Here is a 12,119-nt window from a genome sequence, read left to right as displayed (position 1 = left end):
GTAAAATGGAATTGCGACGGCAGGGAATCGAATACAGGTCAACTGCTTGGAAGGCAGCTATGCTCACCAGTATACCACCATCACTGTGTGTGTACATGTTTTCTAAGTATTGTAAGACCATCTTCATAAAATGAATCAACTTGTCACGCATCCTTTCATCATCAAATCCGAACGACCATTTCGTGGGAATAAAATATATTTGCATTCATAACCTTCACCTTCCGAGATCTTCCAAATTCAAACTCTCCCTGGCCATTGTAAGGTTGCCCAGAACCAAGCGGTGATTCAAGAAGGAAGAAGTGGAAGAAAAAGAAGAAGAAAAATGACAACAGAAGTCGAGCCTCTCCTTTTTGAAAGTTCATGTGCCGATTGACCTGAACCTTGAAGATCATTTTCATTTCAGGTCAATGAAATACACCAGCTATTAATTTTTGAAGTCGCCAGAGGCCAAAAGGTCAACAGAGAACAAAAGATCAATCTCTGCTAAATTTCTAAAATCCTCAATTTTAATCCCATTATCTTAAAAAGTTGAAGAACATTTGCATATCAGGTCACTGAATTCAAACACCTATAACTTTAGAGGTCACCATACGCCAAAAGGTCAACATAGACCAAACGGTCAATCTGTGCTAAATTTCGAAATCCTCAATTTTAATACCATAATCTTAAACATTGAAGAGCATTCGCATATCAGGTCAATGAATTCAAACACCTGTATATTTTGAGCTAAACAAAGGCCAAAATGTCATCACACGCCAAAAGGCCAATTTGGGCCAAATTTTCTAAAATCCTCAATTATCATCCGACTGACATGAAATTTGAAAAGGATTTACGCACCATGTCACTGATTTCAACCACCTATAACTTTTGAGGTCACCTTTGGCCAAAATGTCAACATCGACCAAATAGACAATCTCTGCTAAATTTTTAAATCCTCAATTTTCATCCGATCGACTTGAAATTTGAAGAGCATTTGTATTTCAGGTCAATGGAATACACTACCTGTTATTTTTTGAAGATGGCATAGGCCAAATGGTCATCTCTGCTAAGTTTCTAAAATCCTCAATTTTAATCCCATAATCTTAAAAATTGATCAGCATTTGCATATCAGGTCACTGAATTCAACCACCTATAACTTTTGAGGTCACTATAGGCCAAAATGTCAACATAGACGAAACGGTCAATCTCTGCTAAATTTTTAAATCCTAAATTTTCATCCGATCGACTTGAAATTTGAAGAGCATTTGCATTTCAGGTCAATGGAATTCACCACCTTTTAGTTTTTGAAGTCGGGAGAGGCCAAAAAGTCAATCTCTGCTAAATTTCTAAAATCCTCAATTTTAATCTCATAATATTAAAAATTGAAGAGCATTCGCATATCAGGTCACTGAATTCAAACACCTGTTTATTTTGAGCTCAGCAAATGCCAAAATGTCAAAATATGTCAAAAGGCCAATTTGGACAAAATTTTTGAAAATCCTCAATTTTCATCGGATCATGTTGATTCACATTAATTTATCTTTTTTCTGGGAGAAATCGGAGATAAAATGCAGGTGTAAAATGGAATTGCGATGGCTGGGAATCGAATACAGGTCAACTGCTTGGAAGGCAGCTATGCGCACCAGTATACCACCATCACTGTGTGTGTACATGTTTTCTAAGTATTGTAAGACCATCTTCATAAAATGAATCAACTTGTCACGCATCCTTTCATCATCAAATCCGAACGACCATTTCGTGGGAATAAAATATATTTGCATTCATAACCTTCACCTTCCGAGATCTTCCAAATTCAAACTCTCCCTGGCCATTGTAAGGTTGCCCAGAACCAAGCGGTGATTCAAGAAGGAAGAAGTGGAAGAAAAAGAAGAAGAAAAATGACAACAGAAGTCGAGCCTCTCCTTTTTGAAAGTTCATGTGCCGATTGACCTGAACCTTGAAGATCATTTTCATTTCAGGTCAATGAAATACACCAGCTATTAATTTTTGAAGTCGCCAGAGGCCAAAAGGTCAACAGAGAACAAAAGATCAATCTCTGCTAAATTTCTAAAATCCTCAATTTTAATCCCATTATCTTAAAAAGTTGAAGAACATTTGCATATCAGGTCACTGAATTCAAACACCTATAACTTTAGAGGTCACCATACGCCAAAAGGTCAACATAGACCAAACGGTCAATCTGTGCTAAATTTCGAAATCCTCAATTTTAATACCATAATCTTAAACATTGAAGAGCATTCGCATATCAGGTCAATGAATTCAAACACCTGTATATTTTGAGCTAAACAAAGGCCAAAATGTCATCACACGCCAAAAGGCCAATTTGGGCCAAATTTTCTAAAATCCTCAATTATCATCCGACTGACATGAAATTTGAAAAGGATTTACGCACCATGTCATTGATTTCAACCACCTATAACTTTTGAGGTCACCTTTGGCCAAAATGTCAACATCGACCAAATAGACAATCTCTGCTAAATTTTTAAATCCTCAATTTTCATCCGATCGACTTGAAATTTGAAGAGCATTTGTATTTCAGGTCAATGGAATACACTACCTGTTAGTTTTTGAAGATGGCAGAGGCCAAATGGTCAATCTCTGCTAAGTTTCTAAAATCATCAATTTTAATCACATAATCTTAAAAATTGATCAGCATTTGCATATGAGGTCACTGAATTCAAGCACCTATAACTTTTGAGGTCACTATAGGCCAAAATGTCAACATAGACGAAACGGTCAATCTCTGCTAAATTTTTAAATCCTAAATTTTCATCCGATCAACTTGAAATTTGAAGAGCATTTGCATTTCAGGTCAATGGAATTCACCACCTTTTAGTTTTTGAAGTCGGGAGAGGCCAAAAAGTCAATCTCTGCTAATTTTCTAAAATCCTCAATTTTAATCTCATAATATTAAAAATTGAAGAGCATTCGCATATCAGGTCACTGAATTCAAACACCTGTTTATTTTGAGCTCAGCAAATGCCAAAATGTCAAAATATGTCAAAAGGCCAATTTGGACAAAATTTTTGAAAATCCTCAATTTTCATCGGATCATGTTGATTCAAATTAATTTATCTTTTTCTGGGAGAAATTGGAGATAAAATGCAGGTGTAAAATGGAATTGCGATGGCTGGGAATCGAACCCAGGTCAACTGCTTGGAAGGCAGCTATGCTCACCACTATACCACCATCGCTGTGTGGGTGTACATGTTTTCTAAATATTGTAAGACCATCTTCATAAAATGAATCAACTTGTCACGCATCCTTTCATCATCAAATCCGAACGACCATTTCGTGGGAATAAAATATATTTGCATTCATAACCTTCACCTTCCGAGATCTTCCAAATTCAAACTCTCCCTGGCCATTGTAAGGTTGCCCAGAACCACGCGGTGATTCAAGAAGGAAGAAGTAGAACAAAAAGAAGAAGAAAAATGACAACAGAAGTCGAACCTCTCCTTTTTGAAAGTTCATGTGCCGCTTGACCTGAACCTTGAAGATCATTTTCATTTCAGGTCAATGAAATACACCAACTATTAATTTTTGAAGTCGCCAGAGGCCAAAAGGTCAACAGAGAACAAAAGGTCAATCTCTGCTGAATTTCTAAAATCTTCAATTTTAATCCCATTATCTTAAAAATTGAAGAACATTTGCATATCAGGTCACTGAATTCAAACACCTATAACTTTAGAGGTCACCATACGCCAAAAGGTCAACATAGACCAAACGGTCAATCTGTGCTAAATTTCAAAATCCTCAATTTTAATACCAGAATATTAAAAATTGAAGAGCATTCGCATATCAGGTCAATGAATTCAAACACCTGTATATTTTGAGCAAAACAAAGGCCAAAATGTCATCACACGCCAAAAGGCCAATTTGAGCCAAATTTTCTAAAATCCTCAATTATCATCCGACTGACATGAAATTTGAAAAGGATTTACGCACCATGTCACTGATTTCAACCACCTATAACTTTTGAGTTCACCTTCGGCCAAAATGTCACATCGACCAAATGGACAATCTCTGCTAAATTTTTAAATACTCAATTTTCATCCGATCAACTTGAAATTTGAAGAGCATTTGTATTTCAGGTCAATGGAATACACTACCTATTAGTTTTTGAAGACGGCAGAGGCCAAATGGTCAATCTCTGCTAAGTTTCTAAAATCCTCAATTTTAATCCCATAATCTTAAAAATTGATCAGCATTTGCATATCACATCACTGAATTCAACCACCTATAACTTTTGAGGTCACTATAGGCCAAAATGTCAACATCGACCAAATGGACAATCTCTGCTAAATTTTTAAATCCTCAATTTTCATCCGATCGACTTGAAATTTGAAGAGCATTTGTATTTCAGGTCAATGGAATACACTACCTGTTAGTTTTTGAAGATGGCAGAGGCCAAATGGTCAATCTCTGCTAAGTTTCTAAAATCCTCAATTTTAATCCCATAATCTTAAAAATTGATCAGCATTTGCATATCAGGTCACTGATTTCAACCACCTATAACTTTTGAGGTCACCTGAGGCCAAAATGTCAACATCGACCAAATGGACAATCTCTGCGAAATTTTTAAATCCTCAATTTTCATCCGATTGACTTGAAATTTGAAGAGCATTTGTATTTCAGGTCAATGGAATACACTACCTGTTAGTTTTTGAAGATGGCAGAGGCCAAATGGTCAATCTCTGCTAAGTTTCTAAAATCCTAATTTTAATCCCATAATGTTAAAAATTGATCAGCATTTGCATATCAGGTCACTGAATTCAACCACCTATAACTTTTGAGGTCACTATAGGCCAAAATGTCACCATAGACGAAACGGTCAATCTCTGCTAAGTTTTTAAATCCTAAATTTTCATCCGATCGTCTTGAAATTTGAAGAGCATATGCATTTCAGGTCAATGGAATTCACCACCTTTTAGTTTTTGAGGTCGGGAGAGGCCAAAAAGTCAATCTCTGCTAAATTTCTAAAATCCTCAATTTTAATCTCATAATATTAAAAATTGAAGAGCATTCGCATATCAGGTCACTGAATTCAAACACCTGTTTATTTTGAGCTCAGCAAATGCCAAAATGTCAAAATATGTCAAAAGGCCAATTTGGACCAAATTTTTCAAAGTCCTCAATTTTCATCGGATCATGTTGATTCACATTAATTTATCTTTTTTGTGGGAGAAATCAGAGATAAAATGCAGGTGTAAAATGGAATTGTGATGGCTGGGAATCGAACCCAGGTCAACTGCTTGGAAGGCAGCTATGCTCACCACTATACCACCATCACTGTGTGGGTGTACATGTTTTCTAAGTATTGTAAGACCATCTTCATAAAATGAATCAACTTGTCACGCATCCTTTCATCATCAAATCCGAACGACCATTTCGTGGGAATAAAATATATTTGCATTCATAACCTTCACCTTCCGAGATCTTCCAAATTCAAACTCTCCCTGGCCATTGTAAGGTTGCCCAGAACCAAGCGGTGATTCAAGAAGGAAGAAGTGGAAGAAAAAGAAGAAGAAAAATGACAACAGAAGTCGAGCCTCTCCTTTTTGAAAGTTCATGTGCCGATTGACCTGAACCTTGAAGATCATTTTCATTTCAGGTCAATGAAATACACCAGCTATTAATTTTTGAAGTCGCCAGAGGCCAAAAGGTCAACAGAGAACAAAAGATCAATCTCTGCTAAATTTCTAAAATCCTCAATTTTAATCCCATTATCTTAAAAAGTTGAAGAACATTTGCATATCAGGTCACTGAATTCAAACACCTATAACTTTAGAGGTCACCATACGCTAAAAGGTCAACATAGACCAAACGGTCAATCTGTGCTAAATTTCGAAATCCTCAATTTTAATACCATAATCTTAAACATTGAAGAGCATTCGCATATCAGGTCAATGAATTCAAACACCTGTATATTTTGAGCTAAACAAAGGCCAAAATGTCATCACACGCCAAAAGGCCAATTTGGGCCAAATTTTCTAAAATCCTCAATTATCATCCGACTGACATGAAATTTGAAAAGGATTTACGCACCATGTCACTGATTTCAACCACCTATAACTTTTGAGGTCACCATAGGCCAAAATGTCAACATCGACCAAATGGACAATCTCTGCCAAATTTTTAAATCCTCAATTTTCATCCGATCGACTTGAAATTTGAAGAGCATTAATATTTCAGGTCAATGGAATACACTACCTGTTAGTTTTTGAAGATGGCAGAGGCCAAATGGTCAATCTCTGCTAAGTTTCTAAAATCCTCAATTTTAATCCCATAATCTTAAAAATTGATCAGCATTTGCATATCAGGTCACTGAATTCAACCACCTATAACTTTTGAGGTCACTATAGGCCAAAATGTCAACATAGACGAAACGGTCAATCTCTGCTAAATTTTTAAATCCTAAATTTTCATCCGATCGACTTGAAATTTGAAGAGCATTTGCATTTCAGGTCAATGGAATTCACCACCTTTTAGTTTTTGAAGTCGGGAGAGGCCAAAAAGTCAATCTCTGCTAAATTTCTAAAATCCTCAATTTTAATCTCATAATATTAAAAATTGAAGAGCATTCGCATATCAGGTCACTGAATTCAAACACCTGTTTATTTTGAGCTCAGCAAATGCCAAAATGTCAAAATATGTCAAAAGGCCAATTTGGACCAAATTTTTCAAAATCCTCAATTTTCATCGGATCATGTTGATTCAAATTAATTTATCTTTTTTGTGGGAGAAATCGGAGATAAAATGCAGGTGTAAAATGGAATTGCGATGGCTGGGAATCGAACCCAGGTCAACTGCTTGGAAGGCAGCTATGCTCACCACTATACCACCTTCACTGTGTGTGTACATGTTTTCTAAGTATTGTAAGACCATCTTCATAAAATGAATCAACTTGTCACGCATCCTTTCATCATCAAATCCGAACGACCATTTCGTGGGAATCAAATATATTTGCATTCATGACCTTCACCTTCCGAGATCTTCCAAATTCAAACTCTCCCTGGCCATTGTAAGGTTGCCCAGAACCAAGCGGTGATTCAAGTAGGAAGAAGTGGAAGAAAAAGAAGAAGAAAAATGACAACAGAAGTGGAGCCTCTCCTTTTTGAAAGTTCATGTGCCGATTGACCTGAACCTTGAAGATCATTTTCATTTCAGGTCAATGAAATACACCAACTATTAATTTTTGAAGTCGCCAGAGGCCAAAAGGTCAACAGAGAACAAAAGGTCAATCTCTGCTGAATTTCTAAAATCCTCAATTTTAATCCCATTATCTTAAAAATTGAAGAACATTTGCATATCAGGTCACTGAATTCAAACACCTATAACTTTAGAGGTCACCACACGCCAAAAGGTCAACATAGACCAAACGGTCAATCTGTGCTAAATTTCATAATCCTCAATTTTAATACCATAATCTTAAAAATTGAAGAGCATTCGCATATCAGGTCAATGAATTCAAACACCTGTATATTTTGAGCTAAACAAAGGCCAAAATGTCATCACACGCCAAAATGCCAATTTGGGCCAAATTTTCTAAAATCCTCAATTATCATCCGACTGACATGAAATTTGAAAAGGATTTACGCACCATGTCACTGATTTCAACCACCTATAACTTTTGAGGTCACCATAGGCCAAAATGTCAACATCGACCAAATGGACAATCTCTGCCAAATTTTTAAATCCTCATTTTCATCCGATCGACTTGAAATTTGAAGAGCATTTGTATTTCAGGTCAATGGAATACACTACCTGTTAGTTTTTGAAGATGGCAGAGGCCAAATGGTCAATCTCTGCTAAGTTTCTAAAATCCTCAATTTTAATCCCATAATCTTAAAAATTGATCAGCATTTGCATATCAGGTCACTGAATTCAACCACCTATAACTTTTGAGGTCACTATAGGCCAAAATGTCAACATAGACGAAACGGTCAATCTCTGCTAAATTTTTAAATCCTAAATTTTCATCCGATCGACTTGAAATTTGAAGAGCATTTGCATTTCAGGTCAATGGAATTCACCACCTTTTAGTTTTTGAAGTCGGGAGAGGCCAAAAAGTCAATCTCTGCTAAATTTCTAAAATCCTCAATTTTAATCTCATAATATTAAAAATTGAAGAGCATTCGCATATCAGGTCACTGAATTCAAACACCTGTTTATTTTGAGCTCAGCAAATGCCAAAATGTCAAAATATGTCAAAAGGCCAATTTGGACCAAATTTTTGAAAATCCTCAATTTTCATCGGATCATGTTGATTCAAATAAATTTATCTTTTTTCTGGGAGAAATCGGAGATAAAATGCAGGTGTAAAATGGAATTGCGATGGCTGGGAATCGAACCCAGGTCAACTGCTTGGAAGGCAGCTATGCTCACCACTATACCACCATCGCTGTGTGGGTGTACATGTTTTCTAAGTATTGTAAGACCATCTTCATAAAATGAATCAACTTGTCACGCATCCTTTCATCATCAAATCCGAACGACCATTTCGTGGGAATAAAATATATTTGCATTCATAACCTTCACCTTCCGAGATCTTCCAAATTCAAACTCTCCCTGGCCATTGTAAGGTTGCCCAGAACCACGCGGTGATTCAAGAAGGAAGAAGTATAACAAAAAGAAGAAGAAAAATGACAACAGAAGTCGAACCTCTCCTTTTTGAAAGTTCATGTGCCGCTTGACCTGAACCTTGAAGATCATTTTCATTTCAGGTCAATGAAATACACCAGCTATTAATTTTTGAAGTCGCCAGAGGCCAAAAGGTCAACAGAGAACAAAAGATCAATTTCTGCTAAATTTCTAAAATCCTCAATTTTAATCCCATTATCTTAAAAAGTTGAAGAACATTTGCATATCAGGTCACTGAATTCAAACACCTGTAACTTTAGAGGTCACCATACGCTAAAAGGTCAACATAGACCAAACGGTCAATCTGTGTTAAATTTCGAAATCCTCAATTTTAATACCATAATCTTAAACATTGAAGAGCATTCGCATATCAGGTCAATGAATTCAAACACCTGTATATTTTGAGCTGAACAAAGGCCAAAATGTCATCACACGCCAAAAGGCCAATTTGGGCCAAATTTTCTAAAATCCTCAATTATCATCCGACTGACATGAAATTTGAAAAGGATTTACGCACCATGTCACTGATTTCAACCACCTATAACTTTTGAGGTCACCTTAGGCCAAAATGTCAACATCGACCAAATGGACAATCTCTGCTAAATTTTTAAATCCTCAATTTTCATCCGATCAACTTGAAATTTGAAGAGCATTTGTATTTCAGGTCAATGGAATACACTACCTGTTAGTTTTTGAAGATGGCAGAGGCCAAATGGTCAATCTCTGCTAAGTTTCTAAAATCCTCAATTTTAATCACATAATCTTAAAAATTGATCAGCATTTGCATATCAGGTCACTGAATTCAACCACCTATAACTTTTGAGGTCACTATAGGCCAAAATGTCAACATAGACGAAACGGTCAATCTCTGCTAAATTTTTAAATCCTCAATTTTCATCCGATCGACTTGAAATTTGAAGAGCATTTGCATTTCAGGTCAATGGAATTCACCACCTTTTAGTTTTTGAAGTCGGGAGAGGCCAAAAAGTCAATCTCTGCTAAATTTCTAAAATCCTCAATTTTAATCTCATAATATTAAAAATTGAAGAGCATTCGCATATCAGGTCACTGAATTCAAACACCTGTTTATTTTGAGGTCAGCAAATGCCAAAATGTCAAAATATGTCAAAAGGCCAATTTGGACCAAATTTTTGAAAATCCTCAATTTTCATCGGATCATGTTGATTCAAATAAATTTATCTTTTTTCTGGGAGAAATCGGAGATAAAATGCAGGTGTAAAATGGAATTGCGATGGCTGGGAATCGAACCCAGGTCAACTGCTTGGAAGGCAGCTATGCTCACCACTATACCACCATCGCTGTGTGGGTGTACATGTTTTCTAAGTATTGTAAGACCATCTTCATAAAATGAATCAACTTGTCACGCATCCTTTCATCATCAAATCCGAACGACCATTTCGTGGGAATAAAATATATTTGCATTCATAACCTTCACCTTCCGAGATCTTCCAAATTCAAACTCTCCCTGGCCATTGTAAGGTTGCCCAGAACCACGCGGTGATTCAAGATGGAAGAAGTAGAACAAAAAGAAGAAGAAAAATGACAACAGAAGTCGAACCTCTCCTTTTTGAAAGTTCATGTGCCGCTTGACCTGAACCTTGAAGATCATTTTCATTTCAGGTCAATGAAATACACCAGCTATTAATTTTTGAAGTCGCCAGAGGCCAAAAGGTCAACAGAGAACAAAAGATCAATCCCTGCTAAATTTCTAAAATCCTCAATTTTAATCCCATTATCTTAAAAATTGAAGAACATTTGCATATCAGGTCACTGAATTCAAACACCTATAACTTTAGAGGTCACCATACGCCAAAAGGTCAACATAGACCAAACGGTCAATCTGTGATAAATTTCAAAATCCTCAATTTTAATACCATAATATTAAACATTGAAGAGCATTCGCATATCAGGTCAATGAATTCAAACACCTGTATATTTTGAGCTAAACAAAGGCCAAAATGTCATCACAAGCCAAAAGGCCAATTGGGGCCAAATTTTCTAAAATCCTCAATTATCATCCGACTGACATGAAATTTGAAAAGGATTTACGCACCATGTCACTGATTTCAACCACCTATAACTTTTGAGGTCACCATAGGCCAAAATGTCAACATCGACCAAATGGACAATCTCTGCCAAATTTTTAAATCCTCAATTTTCATCCGATCGACTTGAAATTTGAAGAGCATTTGTATTTCAGGTCAATGGAATACACTACCTGTTAGTTTTTGAAGATGGCAGAGGCCAAATGGTCAATCTCTGCTAAGTTTCTAAAATCCTCAATTTTAATCCCATAATCTTAAAAATTGATCAGCATTTGCATATCAGGTCACTGAATTCAACCACCTATAACTTTTGAGGTCACTATAGGCCAAAATGTCAACATAGACAAAACGGTCAATCTCTGCTAAATTTTTAAATCCTAAATTTTCATTCGATCGACTTGAAATTTGAAGAGCATTTGCATTTCAGGTCAATGGAATTCACCACCTTTTAGTTTTTGAAGTCGGGAGAGGCCAAAAAGTCAATCTCTGCTAAATTTCTAAAATCCTCAATTTTAATCTCATAATATTAAAAATTGAAGAGCATTCGCATATCAGGTCACTGAATTCAAACACCTGTTTATTTTGAGCTCAGCAAATGCCAAAATGTCAAAATATGGCAAAAGGCCAATTTGGACCAAATTTTTCAAAATCCTCAATTTTCATCGGATCATGTTGATTCAAATTAATTTATCTTTTTTGTGGGAGAAATCGGAGATAAAATGCAGGTGTAAAATGGAATTGCGATGGCTGGGAATCGAACCCAGGTCAACTGCTTGGAAGGCAGCTATGCTCACCACTATACCACCAACACTGTGTGTGTACATGTTTTCTAAGTATTGTAAGACCATCTTCATAAAATGAATCAACTTGTCACGCATCCTTTCATCATCAAATCCGAACGACCATTTCGTGGGAATAAAATATATTTGCATTCATAACCTTCACCTTCCGAGATCTTCCAAATTCAAACTCTCCCTGGCCATTGTAAGGTTGCCGAGAACCAAGCGGTGATTCAAGAAGGAAGAAGTGGAAGAAAAAGAAGAAGAAAAATGACAACAGAAGTCGAACCTCTCCTTTTTGAAAGTTCATGTGCCGCTTGACCTGAACCTTGAAGATCATTTTCATTTCAGGTCAATGAAATACACCAGCTATTAATTTTTGAAGTCGCCAGAGGCCAAAAGGTCAACAGAGAACAAAAGATCAATTTCTGCTAAATTTCTAAAATCCTCAATTTTAATCCCATTATCTTAAAAAGTTGAAGAACATTTGCATATCAGGTCACTGAATTCAAACACCTGTAACTTTAGAGGTCACCATACGCTAAAAGGTCAACATAGACCAAACGGTCAATCTGTGTTAAATTTCGAAATCCTCAATTTTAATACCATAATCTTAAACATTGAAGAGCAT

General features: G+C 36.2%; 5 non-coding genes across 5 annotated transcripts; all 5 read right to left on the bottom strand.

Moving 5' to 3' along the window:
- Window positions 1–3,122: 3,122 nt before the first annotated feature.
- Window positions 3,123–3,194, bottom strand: TRNAG-UCC (transfer RNA glycine (anticodon UCC)). The gene has a single exon. It is a non-coding gene; the product is annotated as a tRNA-Gly (tRNA).
- A 2,027-nt stretch (window positions 3,195–5,221) lies between these two features.
- Window positions 5,222–5,293, bottom strand: TRNAG-UCC (transfer RNA glycine (anticodon UCC)). The gene has a single exon. It is a non-coding gene; the product is annotated as a tRNA-Gly (tRNA).
- A 3,040-nt stretch (window positions 5,294–8,333) lies between these two features.
- TRNAG-UCC (transfer RNA glycine (anticodon UCC)) lies at window positions 8,334–8,405 on the bottom strand. Its single transcript has one exon. It is a non-coding gene; the product is annotated as a tRNA-Gly (tRNA).
- A 1,486-nt stretch (window positions 8,406–9,891) lies between these two features.
- Window positions 9,892–9,963, bottom strand: TRNAG-UCC (transfer RNA glycine (anticodon UCC)). The gene has a single exon. It is a non-coding gene; the product is annotated as a tRNA-Gly (tRNA).
- Window positions 9,964–11,448: 1,485 nt separating this feature from the next.
- On the bottom strand, window positions 11,449–11,520 carry TRNAG-UCC (transfer RNA glycine (anticodon UCC)). Its single transcript has one exon. It is a non-coding gene; the product is annotated as a tRNA-Gly (tRNA).
- Between the last annotated feature and the right edge of the window lie 599 nt (window positions 11,521–12,119).

The sequence above is a fragment of the Eptatretus burgeri genome, chromosome 2 (genome assembly GCF_056783735.1).
Source record: "Eptatretus burgeri isolate ZD-2024b chromosome 2, Ebu_testis_v1, whole genome shotgun sequence".
Taxonomy (NCBI): domain Eukaryota; kingdom Metazoa; phylum Chordata; class Myxini; order Myxiniformes; family Myxinidae; genus Eptatretus; species Eptatretus burgeri.
This window is presented reverse-complemented; position numbering and strand designations above follow the sequence as displayed.